This window comes from Anolis carolinensis, chromosome 4, assembly GCF_035594765.1.
Source record: "Anolis carolinensis isolate JA03-04 chromosome 4, rAnoCar3.1.pri, whole genome shotgun sequence".
Taxonomy (NCBI): domain Eukaryota; kingdom Metazoa; phylum Chordata; class Lepidosauria; order Squamata; family Dactyloidae; genus Anolis; species Anolis carolinensis.
The window spans coordinates 149,700,216-149,713,929 of NC_085844.1; the positions used below are offsets into that span (position 1 = coordinate 149,700,216).

A 13,714-nucleotide genomic window follows, 5' to 3' on the forward strand; every position below is an offset into this window, starting at 1 on the left:
TAATAATAATAATAACAACTTTATTTATATACCACTCCATCTACTTGAGAGGACTCAGAGCAGTTTCCAACATGAACATAAAAAGCATTAAATAGTAAAAAAACCCATAGAATTAAGTTAAACATAGTAAACATACTAAACAACATCATAAGACAGTACCAAAACAACAGACATAAAAATAGACATAAAATTACAAATCTAAATCAATATACTCCATCAAGGATTCAAATACCAGTAAACAGGACTTCATGGTAGACATGGTCAACTATAAGGGATGAGTAAAACTTGTGCACCAGAGTATCATAGGGTCAGGGGGTATATAAAGTGTATAGGGCTGAGCTAAAGGCTATGTATAGGTTGGTCTCTGGAAAGCTGTGACACTCCAGATGTTTTTGGACCAGTAGTCAGGGATACAGTAGTCATAGTTTAGTGACATCTGGAGGACCCCAAACCTGATGGATGAAGAATGTAGAAGAAGTGGTCTAAAGCAGGTGATCTGAGAGCTCACTCCAAGTATATGGGGATGCATATGGAGAAGCGAAAGTGGTTGAACCTCCTAGAAGTAACCAAGGCTGGATCTATACTGCCCTATATCCCAGGATCTGATCCCAGATTATTTTATTATCCCAGATTATCTGGCAGTGTAGATTCATATAATCCAGTTCAAAGCAGATAATCTGGGATCAGATCCTGGGATATAGGGTTGTGTAGATACAGCCCAAGAGAGAGTAATGGAACTGAAGGAATGAAGATCAAATCAAAGCCTAAAGCCGGTCACACCCATAAGCAGAATGAAGCAACTGTCTCAGGCACCTGATTTGGGTTACCACAAAAGGAGGAAATATTTATTTAATTAGTTATAATTGTATAATTATAAATGCAATAATAACAAAGGAAATTCCTTCCTAGCTATCAAAAAGACCATTTCATGCTGAAAAACAAGGAAGGCATCTCCTAAAATTGTGATAAAATGACATCGTGCATTGCTTAAAAGCTTCAGAGGGCACTTTGGGCAACATTATTGTCAGACTCTCCCAATTTCATGGGGCATGGTAAGGAAATTGGATGTGCCCTTCAGGGCTCTGTATGGAATGTGGCTTCCTAACTCCTTGCAGTTGACTATCTCAAACAATGAAATAAAAGTATTAGCATGTAATACACCCACATTTTTTTATTACATGTCCACTATGAAAACAAAAGTATTAGCATGTAATACACCCACATTTTTTTATTACATGTCCACTATGAAAACAAGGGGGGACATGATATATCCAAAGAAAGACTGGCAGTCCTAGATGAATACACTTGATGGTGACAGTAAGTTGACCTCAGAGTCATCTTGGCTGTAGAGGTGAGCAGATGATCTCTCAGTTGGCCAAGTGATTAATGATCAGCGTCCAGAGCCTAATTGGTCTGCTTGCTTGTTATCATGAAAATTAAGCCCCGTGGCTATATTGCTGAACTGGAGGGGGCAGTTTAAATCAAACCTAGTTTAGGGAAAAATGAGAAGTAGGTTCCTCCTCCCACCATTATTTCATTCCCATTTGTCAGCTGGGTGGCTTAAGACATGCAATTAGTTTTTAGAAAGGCCAAATAAACTGTGCAATGGGAATGGGCAATGGCATTATGATTAGTCCTATTGCCGAGGCTGCTATTAATATGCTGCATTATCTCAGTTCATGTTAAAAAACACACGGATTTGAATCCTCTCCCCCACCACAATTCAGCCAGGTTCTGACTCTACAAAGCAAAGGGAGTCTTCTTTGCTCAACACCCTTTTAAACTGGCTCTCATATCCCAGGGTTACTGGGTGTGTCTTCACTGGATTGATTTGGTGGGAGAGGCTACAGCCTTAGGGGTTTCTCCTCTCCAAAATATGTTACACTTTTACAAATTTCAGGGATTCAATGAGTATTTTGATAAACTAATAAATCTCTGCTGTTTTTCACTATCTTCCTTCGGCTTCAATCCTGTTGGCACTCACCACGGGAGTTTGCTTTTAGAAAGAATAGTAGACATTATAGTCCTGGAGAAACTGTGCATCATGAGATTCTGGATGACCAGCTTTGTTTTTATTAATTGGGATATAATATGGACTTTCACCTGGCAGGGCAGTGGGAGGGTGATAGTGGGGCACACTGCCCCTAGAAAGGACTTCATCACACACAGTAAAATCAGTGTTTCTACATATTTAGGAAAGATCAACTCACAGTGCCTTTCATACAATGCAAGCTTCAGCTGTGGGTTGAGGTATTTTGCTGTTTCTAAAGTGTTGATTTTCCCAACAATTCTTAAGCCAGTTGGCAATCAATTTATTTTTAAATTCCCCACATAGAGATGGGCAAAATAGCCAATTTTCCCATGTGATGTTAATCCGTGTTGCCCACTTCTAAATAAAATGATGATGCTGTGTAGGATGAGTCAAAATGCTCATTTCCCCCAGATCGCCAATCGGGATTAATTTAAAACCATTTCCTACAATCGCTAATGCAAAGGCTCTGGAAAAGATGATCCAAGGTAAAAAAGATAGATAATCAAAATCCTGGAGGACAATGGGAGGAAACAAATCTCAGTGCAAATGACCCCAGGGAAAGTCCCGCCTTAAAAAAGATAGCATCCCATGAAATTCCACCTTTTCCCCTGCTTTCCCTTGTTTTCTCCAGCTTCTTGTGATGACATCCTGTTAGTTCAAAATGGTTTTCACTGAATTTAAAATAATCCAGTTTAAATCAAAGAAAGAAATTGATGATGCAGTTTTGCAGACTTTCAGAAATTTTAGCCAATCACTAGTTCAGATAATGGGCTGTTGACCTGGGGCTAAAATTGATAGAGACACAATCAAAGCAAGAGAGAGAGAGAGAGAGAATTTGAAAACTATAAACCTAAAGTGGTAAACTCATGTGGATCCCAAAGTTATTTTTGTTGTTCTGGATTTATTGAATGATACTAATTCTGACCTAAAAGTACAGTGTTCCCTCACTTATCTCTGGAGTTAGGTTCCAGGACCACCCCAATAAGTGAAAATCCACGAAGTAGGAACGCTATATTTATTTTAATATTTATACATTATTTTTGTAGTTATACAGTATTTTAAGTCTTTATCAACCAATAGTGTGTTGATAACTTGTCTTCTTCTTCCATTGCCGCTTGGGCTCCTTTTCTCTCCCTTTGGCTTCCTCCCTTCCTTAGGCTGTAAATTGTAATTTTTTATGATTTATAATAGTCTTTTAGCGTTTACTGAAAAACTGCGAAACAGCGAATCCGCAAAAAGTGAACCGTGAAGTAGTGAGAAAACACTGTACTAATGAATTTCACCCTCAATTTCACTTTTTAATAAGTTGTAGTACTCTCACCTAGCACTTTTAAACAATATCCATTTTTCAAAACCAGAATTGTACCACTGGCCACATCTGGTTTTCTTTTTATTTGGGGCAGTCCATGTAGCCCCAGATACAGATAACGGACCTCTTAACTAAAATAATTATTCTGTGATGCACATGCATAATCTATAGATGTGTGGTCTAAAATTCCACTGTTTATAGTTTTTGGGTCACATACAGAGCTCATGTGTGCACATAGAGGTTTTGACCAAACTAGAGTACATGTCCCATCATCCCTAGCCACTTGGCAGAGATTCTAGGATAATAATAATAATAATAATAATAATAATAATAATAATAATAATAATAAAACTTTATTTATACCCCGCCACCATCTCCCCAACAGGGACTCGGGGCGGCTAACATGGGGCCATGCCCAGAGCAATACAATATAACAAAATATAAAACAACATAACATAGCACCATTAAAAATACAATAAATGATAATAGGCATTACATCAAGAAATCAAAAAAACAGTAAAACAAGGGCAGGCCACGTGAACACAAAGATAAAACCTGGAGTGAGAGGGACATAGGGGTACTCCACTGCGGGCAGGGACATATGGAAGTGGGGTAATCTAGAGGATAGATGTTCGGGGTGGGAGTAACACAGAAATAACAGAAATTACTCACCAAAGGCACAGCGGAAGAGCCATGTTTTCAAGTCTTTCCTAAAAGCTAACAGCGTGGGAGCTTGCCTAATTTCAGTAGGTAGTGAGTTCCACAATCGGGGGCCACAGCAGAAAAGGCCCTCTCCCTTGTACTCACAAGGCGGGCCTGGGATAAAGACAGTGGTGATAAAAGGGCCTCCCCGGATGATCGTAAAGGATAATCACCCAGCAATATTTAGATAAGGTAAGATATAGTATACATATCAGGAATTCATGTTCATATGTTCTGATTCTCCTTTTTCAGGATATCTCAGGATATTATCTATCCTTTTGTCCTTTGTTAAGCATGCACAAACTGTAAGCTTAAACTGTAAGCTTTTAAAGAAAAGGCTTTTTAATCGAGTGCTGTTCCATTTTTATTGAACTGCATTTTAACCATTTGTTACCCATTTTAAAGGGAATGTTTTAAATCATTTTAATATCTGAAATTGCATAATTTTGTTTTAATGTTGACTTGTGTATCATTTTTTGCTATACAGTACAACTCCATTATTTATGGAAACAATAACTATGGCTTCACTGATATGGCAGTTATACAGTTTTGTCCTGGTTTTAAATGGTAGACCACTCTAAGTCAAACTGGAGAGGGGAGAGAGCAAATGAAAGATATAAATAAGGATAATAAATGAAGATACCACTGCCCTTAATTGGGCTCAACAGTATTGACACCTGATGTATATCTTCCTACTTGCCTTTGCTCAAATGTGCCAGGTAGTAATAGCAGTCATTTAGAAAGCTACCATTTTGACATTTTCCTTATTACATGGAGTAATGATACTTTTTGGGCACAGTGGCAAACCTTAAAAGGATGGGTATCGCACAGGCACCTCTTCCAAATCCCAATGGAGATTGTTCACACTACATCACTGCTACACTACAGCCATCTATATGCTTGTTTAATAACAGCTGGAAGTTTTTTTATGGTGGAGGGGGGCAGTTGCCCCTAGAGTGGTCTTCTGTTGGTTCTTCCAGAAGTTAACCAGGATACACAAAAGGGGTTAGGATGAATAGTCATTTTACGGTCCCTCGGGAATATTCTCAGAGCCTTGATATAACAATTGAGCAGACCTAAAGAATCTGGACAGATTGAGCCTGAAAGAATGAAGTTGACTGCAGCCAGCCACCATCTTGAAAGGTGACAGTAATCCATGACAAACATTATCCTCTTGGCTGCAATATGTCAACTACTGTTCTCATTAGATATAGAGTGTTGACCTTTATTGACCTTAGACAGCTTGGAGCAGCTGCAGCTATTGTGGAACCGTTTATCACAAGGTGTCAGAATACAAGGACAACAGAAAAGTTCAGAGCTTTTTGAGATTTGTGCATCAGAACATCTTGTTCCAAGCCGTTGAAATTTCTTCAAGCTGACCAACGAATGTGCAGAGCCAAACTGGTCCTTCTGGGTAAGGTCCAAATTATGTTCACAGAATTATTCTTTCAGTTTTGCTATGCAGCCACAGACTGGTGTGGTGAGAAATCATGCTATGGTCTCAGCAGTAGCTATAGTACTATTAGCAATAATGAAAATGGCAATAAATTAAATATGTTGTACATCAAACATCCTTATTTGTGGATTTCTTCAGGGGAGGGATCCATGCACATTGATGTTGCATTTAATCTATCAACCAGTCATTAAAGCTGATGTTTCTTTGCTGTTTACATTGGAGAAAAGATAACTATGGTGACTGTACCTTTCATCTCTCATGGTTTTGGAAAGTTTCTTACTGGAGTTTCTTTTTTCCATTAGGAAAGCTGTTATCATAGTTATGCCCCATGAATATAATGAATCATAAATCTATGCATTTATTTGTTTATTCTGTTTGTTCTTTTCACCCTGCTGTGGGCTTTTTATGGGATGATGTTTAATTTGGAGGCTATCTCTAGCTCACTATTGTTTTCTTTGGAGCTGTTTTTATTGTAGTTTCTGTTTCATTCTGTCACTACTAGATTTGAAATGTTCCTTATTCATTGTGATGTGTGCTCTTTCTTGTTCTAATTTCAAATGCTTACTTGACTGCCTCGGGATTTTAAAGCAAAGGTAGAATAACAAGAGTTTATAAATGTTTTCATTTATATAATTCACATGCTATTTGATGCCAAAGGTCTTGAGGCATAGGTAGCATATTCCTAGGAAGGTTGCAAGAAACCAAATCCCATTGTCTTCAATAGGGCATAACATACTAATTATATGGGGAATTCAAATTTAGCTATAAATTTTGCCAGGCCACTCGTTCATACATTTATCTCTCTTCCTCTCTATCCATCCATCCATCATTTTACACACTTGCAACTAACCTATCTATTCCCCAAAGTCATACTTTCTCACCTTATCAGGTGTGGAGGTGATTCTGGACTATGATGTGCTAATGTAGTGCAAGATCTTTTAGGTTCTACTAACTTGGGAAGGCTTCTGGTGTAAATCCATTTTTTTGTTCAGATAGAGAATACCCATTGAACCAGATTATTTCACTAAGGGTTCACCTACTCTTCAGTAGTTGATTCAGTGGGTCTACTGCAGATGCAACAAAAAGGACTTTTTGTCTGCTGTTTGAGGATCAGCTTGGCTAAAGCCCATCACCAGCTGATGAAAACATCACTGTAGTTGTGAACACAATGACCGTTTCAAAGGATCCAGACATCCTTTGATGGAAGGAAACTAACACTGATTATATTGTGGATTTTCATGGAGTGTATGTGATGAACTTTTCCTACAATTATATGAAATTACTCTAATTCCCTTTTCTTTTTAAATCCAATTTTCTTTTCATAACACATGGATTTCTTGCTTCAACGCCTCTTGCCAAAGCTGAATTCCTTTGATCAATGTCTATGACCAGGTTGCCTTTCCCTTCTATTTTTCATCCACAAAGGAAGATCTAATGCAGGGGTCCTCAAACTTTTTTAAGCCGAGGGCCAGTCCACAATCCTTCAGACTGTTGAGGGGCCGGATTATCATTTGAAAAAAAAAATACAAACAAATTCCGATGCACACTGCATATGTCTTATTTGTACTGCAAAAACAACAACAAGGACAACAACAATGAAAGAACAATACAATATTTAAAAATAAAAACAATTTTAACCAACATACATTTATCAGGATTTCAATGGGAAGTGTGGTCCTGCTTCTGGCCAATGAGATAGTCATGTTAATTAGGGTTGTTGTTGTTGTTGTTGTTGTTGTTGTGTGCCTTCAAGTCATTTCAGACTTTGGGCGAGCCTAAGTCTAAAATTTATTTATTTATTTATTATTTACTGCATTTATTTACTACATTTGTATCACATCCTTCTCACCCCAAAGGGGACTCAGAGTGGCTTACAAATTATATGTACATACAATATTAGCATAGCACAATATTAGCATTATATATTACTATATTGAACTATACCACTATGCTGTAATATTATTAGTAATATTATATGTAATATAGAATATATAATTAATATTATTATATGGTACAGTAGAGTCTCGCTTATCCAAGCCTCTGGATTATCCAAGCCATTTTTGTAGTCAATGTTTTCAATATATCATGATATTTTGGTGCTAAATTCATAAATACAGTAATTACAACATAACATTATTGCGTATTGTACTACTTTTTCTGTCAGATTTGTTGTATAAAATGATGCTTTGGTGCTTAATTTGTAAAATCATAACCTAATTTGATGTTTAATAGGCTTTTCCTTAATCCCTCCTTATTATCCAAGACATTTGCTTATCCAAGCTTCTGCTGGCCCATTTAGCTTGGATAAGTGAGACTCTACTGTATTATTATTAGTGTTATATTGTATTACATTATAATATTATTATTTATTTATTACTTTATTTACAGCATTTATATTCTGCCCTTCTCACCCCGAAGGGGACTCAGGGCGGATCACATTACACATATAGGCAAACATTTAATGCCTTTTAACATAGAACAAAGACAAGACAAACATAGGCTCCGAGCGGGCCTCGAACTCATGACCTCCTGGTCAGAGTGATTCATTGCAGTGATTCATTGTAGCTGCTCTCCAGTCTGCGCCACAATATATATACAATATATTATATTATAAAACTGAGGGCGGGGGCCAGGTAAATGACCTCGGAGGGCCGCATCCGGCCCCCGGGCCTTAGTTTGGGGATCCCTGATCTAATGTATTTCAATACTGCACCATGAGAGCAATTTCATCCCAATTTTATTGCCTTGGCTCCATGCTTAGACATCTTTCCTCTGCTTTCCCTTCAACAACTATTTTCTAATTCTTTGAATGTGAATTCTAAACATTGCACTACAAATCCTATGATTCCTTGACTAAAGTGCTGCCAGTCATAGTGGTAACAAGGCGCTATTACTTGAGACTACAGTATTAGTGTAGCAGTTGTTCTTTGTCAAAAGCAAGTTTGTAGCATCAGCTTAGGAGAAAACTTTGCCAGGTATACCAGTGGCCCAGCAGCATATGCTGCCAAAGCAAAGCAGAGCTGAACAAATTCCCTTCCTCTGTTTTCCTTGCCTCTCACGGGGTTGTCTGTTCCAGAAGTATAGGCTACTGGCCTGGCAATTGGAGCTTTAGAAACTTAGCAAGTAATTACAGTGTTTACAATCCACAACCTGCTTGCTGGCACTCTGAAGCTAACCCTGGCCTCTCGGGTACACCAAAAAGACACTTCCTGGCAGGAATTTGCTAAGGTTCCAGGCTGGTTACATTAATTACTGTTAACTTAATTTTATGCATCAGACAGAAGCTTTTAACTGGCTGCTTGAGAGGATTAAAACCAGCCATTTGTAAATGTTGAAGACACAATGTCCCTTGTCAGACAATCTGTATGACTGTGTTATTCTAAAACGAATGTTGGTTGTCAGTCGTCAACAGACCACTGCCCAAAATAGCAATGAAGCAGGCTGAATTTTATCAAAATACCACCAAGGTTTTTAATGTCTTATGAAAAAAACTACAAATTTTAGCAAGATGATTGAATCAATTGGATCACTTTGCAGTGAGCTCCTGGTGCTGTTCAGTATGTATCAAATCTCGGCCATTTATGCATTGCAAAGTGAATTTTAGAAAGCAAACAAAGGATTTTACAAGTTGCTCTGAAATAAAGCAAATACACGTGCATCAATCCCTGAATGAAATTAAACATTTGTGGGTTACTCAAGGATGGCCATTCATTCTTTTTTCACTCCTTTTTCCGGACACTAATTTCATGTTTTGAATATGTCTTTTGTTTGTGTGGTCTAATGCCTTCAGACCATTAACTATTTCTGGCTGATTTTTCCACCTCGGAGGGATTTATGAGAGGCAAATAAACCCCAATTGGTGCATTTGGGTACACTTTTGTGACAATATGGATAATTCTGATGTAGTCTCTTTAGCCTGAAAATCTACATAAATTTGTGGATATTCTGGAAGGGCTTAGAGAACATCAACAAACGGGTTGAGTTCACATTGGAACCATGAAACACACTGCCCCTGTCCCTGCCTTAGAGCTTTATAGATATGGCTCATATGTACACATGGACTAGATCAACCAGACCTAACATTACGAAAATTAGGGGGTTTTTTTTTCTGTGTCAGGCGTGATTTGAGAAACTGCAAGTCGATTCTGGTATGAAAGAATTGGCCGTCTGCAAGGACATTACCCAGGGGACACCTAGGTGTTTGATGTTTTACCATCCTTGCGGGAGGCTTCTCTCATGTCACTGCATGGGGAGCTGGAGCTGACAGAAGAAGCTCACCGGCTCTCCCTGGATTCGAACCGCTGACATGTCGGTTAGCAGTCCTGCAGGCACAAGGGTTTAACCCACTGTGCCACTGGTGGTCCACCTCAAACAGCAGATTTTGGGTTTTATTAGAAATGTGAATGACTAACTACTAATGAATGTTATTTTATTAAATGTCTGGGAGAGGTGCTTGTAAGACTTTCTGCATTAGTGTCCACAAGAACATGTCTAGCATGGGATACTATGCATCTTGGTTTGGCAAAAGGCTTCATTTTTTTTGTCCTGGTTTTCATAGCAAAATGTCCTGGATGTGCTATATTTGCCTTAGAATTGTACTAAGCCTCATTAAAAGGTGGAAAAATAACATGGTTTCCCATACTGGGACACTGGTGTCTAGTCTTTACAACATTGCTCTCTGAATTGTTTGGAATGTTACACTTAAACAACTGTTACAGTGAAAATTCCAAGCCCCCACGTAGTTGCCATGATGGTTTTAATTTGAAAGACAATATTTAATACCTGTTTCTCAAAAAGTTACCAAATAGCTACTTTTAATTTACTATTAAAATATGAATACTGTAAGAAACTACCCCGTGGTACAAAACACTTTGTCTTCTCTGTCCATCTTGTTATCATCTCTCTCCTTGACAGCAAAGCAAGGAATAGCATCACAAGCCAGATCTTGAACCATTTAATATTCTTCCTCCACCTTTTAGTGAGGCCACACTCCTTAAACTATAAAACTATACAGTTACTTCAAGAAGAAATGAAGCTATCTCTCATTGATTTACAAGTGTAAGGCAATGTTATACATTTGTTACTGGGAGAAGGCAGCAATTAAGACCAAGTTGTTTGCAAATGGTGACTTCAAAGCTCTGGCAAAGGCTAAAACACATACTAAGAATTATTCTTTTTTCTCTCTTATAGTGTTCCACACACTTGTGAGTCTGTCTGTTTCCATCTGCTGTTTCCTTTTATCCTGATTTATTGGTAGAAAGAAGTGTAGAGAGAGACAGAAAGAGCAAGAGAGAACAGAAAAATCACAGGTATCCATGAAATTTGTATATGGTAATTTATAGACTCTGATGAAAATTTCAAAAGAACTACTCTAATTTAAATAGGATCTTTAAAAGAAATTTGAATAGGCAGTGCATCTTCATAGTAGAGACAGTACTGTGACCAAGTGACCTATGCATCTGTTCTGTCTTGTCTTGTGTTAACTCTTGAAGGCCAATCTGAAAGTTCCTTTTCCCTCTTTAAAAAGTTCCTTTTCCCTCTTTAAAAAGTTCCTTATCTATAAGCTGGACTTGGACTGTCAGCCCTTTAAAAAGAGAACATCTTAAGGTAGAGCAGTGGTTCTCAACCTGTGGCCCCCAGATGTTTTTGGCTTTCAACTCCCAAAAAGCCTAACAGCTGGTAAACTGGCTGGGATTTCTGGGAGTTGTAGGCCAAAAAAATCTGGGGACCCCTGGTTGAGAATCACTGAGGTAGAGCATTGTTCCCAATAGGTTTTCAACAGAAAAATGTAAAATTGTAGACAACACCACTCCAACAGGGAAATATCTAATTTAGGGAGAAATGGTATTGGAAAGTGAAGAAAACACAAGAACCTGGATTGGAGTGGAGTTTTCTCTCAATTATTATTGGCAGTTTTTTTGTTCTCTTTCTTGTGATTTTTTAAAATTAAACTCTTTAGGGTTTGATTTTCTTTAAATATTTCTTTATGTGTGTGTGCCTTCAAATCTTCTTTAGATTTAGGGTGATCTTGTGAATTGCATGGACTTTTCTTAGGCAAAGAATACTCAGAGATGATTTTGCAATTTTCTTCTTCTGAAAGATAGTCTACAGGACATGATATTCCTTGCTGGTCCCTCATCTAAGTACTAACCAGGGTTAACTCTGAGATCAGATCGGATCTGCTGCCTTTGGGATATGTTTTCCCACTGTCATAGCCTTTTAAGCTATTTTAACTTTATGTCCTGTTCATTATTTTTATTACAGTTTAAGTCATATTCTATTTGAATCTGGAATTAAATAAATGATATTTAAAATAATACTCATTTTAAATTGTTTCTTGTTTTATCTGTATGTTGTCCAGAAATTTCATGATAAAGGATGGGGTATAAATATTTTATGAAACAACTAAAAAATTATAACTATGAGATTTTTCCCCCATGGCCCCAAGTCCTTCCCCATCTTGTATTAACTGCATGTTCAGGAGCCGGGGTTTTATGTCATCAGTAGTCATCAACTAAGATAAGCAAATGAGGAAATAATTTATATCATCTCTTAAAAGACAGATTGGCCCATGGCCCTCTTTCATTTCAGAAAATACATCAGATAGCAATATTAAAACATTGGCATGGAATATTTATTTATTTATTTATTTACTTCACTTCTATCCCGCTCTTCTCACCCCGCAGGGGACTCAGAGCGGCGTACAACATATATTTAGACAAAAATGCAATGCCACATTATACAATGCAAATAAAACATAAAAAAAATCAATAGAAACAAATAAAATATAAATATAATTTAAAACCATTAACATTAAGATATTAAAACATAGAAATATAAAAACAGCATCTGAGTACACCTTCCCCCTCCCCCTTCATGGTCTTAATGTCTTCTTTGACTCTCTTGGATGCACTGGGCCCCCACCAGCATCCTCCTTTTATGTCCCAGCCTCAGGAGGCAGCAGATGTTTCTGCTGGGCCTTTCTTCAGCCAGGCAGTCAGGGCCAGAGTCTGCAAGGAGCCAGTCACCAGGAGCTGAGGTCAAAGGCAGCCTGCAGCAAACAAACACTGCTCTTTCCTCCAAGCTCCTCGTTGTTGATGTTCCATGGCTGTCTAAGATGGTGCTGGGTGACTGGGCCCCCACCAGCATCCTCCTTTTATGCCCCAGCCTCAGGAGGCAGCAGGTGTTTCGGCTGGGCCTTGTTTCAGCCAGGCAGTCAGAAACATTTACTGTTGCCAATTTTTTGTGACCCCAACGTTGAGCCATTGTACTCACCCACAATTTTAAAAGCTGTGATCTAGGTGGCCCCTTCTCTAAAGCAGAAGTCTTTGTAGGACTCCCAAAGCTGTTCTCTTGAGATAGCTTCTTCCAAAGCTGTCTACTAAAGGAATCTTGTTTCACTTTCCCCTTTGTTTTAATGCAGACGATCTAGTCTGAAATGAACAAAGTGTGGTTTTCTGGATGTTGTTAGTTTGCAGCCCCCAGCATCCTTCACCATGAGTTATACAAGCTGGAATGACAGCAGTTGCAATCCAATGAAATTTGGAAGGCTGTACTTTGCCTGCTCCTAATTTAGATCCCAAGAAAGCACCCAGCCTACCAGAAATTTTCAAGGAAAATCAAAACACACCAGGAATTCTAGGCCCATTGAGTTCTATGGAATGCAAGGCTCACTGAAACAAAAGAAAACTTTGGGTAAACACATGCTTTTCTATATTTCCATAGGAACTCCTTTGTGGATTGAAACACAGTGGTGACAAATTGCAGTTGACAAGAAATGTGTGTTGATAGCTGAAATTTGATTTAAGCAGTGTTTACGGTAAATGGGAAGAGACTGCTTGGGTTCGTGCCAAAACTCAAGTATGATGGTTGATTATTGGCAGAAGTGCAGAAGGAACTGGATTGAATGTGTCTCTGCACTGTATTGCATTTGCTGATTGCTCCTTGGTCTCCGATCCCAAAGGAAGTAGATGAATCAAAATCACTATAATAAACAGAGAACAGAACCATGGCATCTGTCTTCTGTCATGCTTTTTGCCTATTAGGAATCGCTGATCCACAGCCTCACCTCCCCATCTCTTTGCCTGGGAATTTTTTTTAACGTGGGCTACTTGCCCTACCCAGCATGTAGAATCTTGAATCACATATTTTTTTAAAAAGAGAGAGACAAGAAGTGGATACTATTAAGTTGGGAAAGAACAAGACGGCATTTTTC

General features: G+C 38.3%; 1 non-coding gene across 1 annotated transcript in view; it reads right to left on the reverse strand.

Annotated features, from left to right (window-relative positions):
• Positions 1 to 13,714, reverse strand: part of LOC103278654 (uncharacterized) — a 64,305-nt gene continuing 50,591 nt past the window's right edge. Inside the window, exon 3 of the transcript XR_010005319.1 lies at positions 1 to 13,714. This exon is cut by the window's right edge and continues 44,957 nt beyond it. This is a non-coding gene — a transcript (uncharacterized LOC103278654).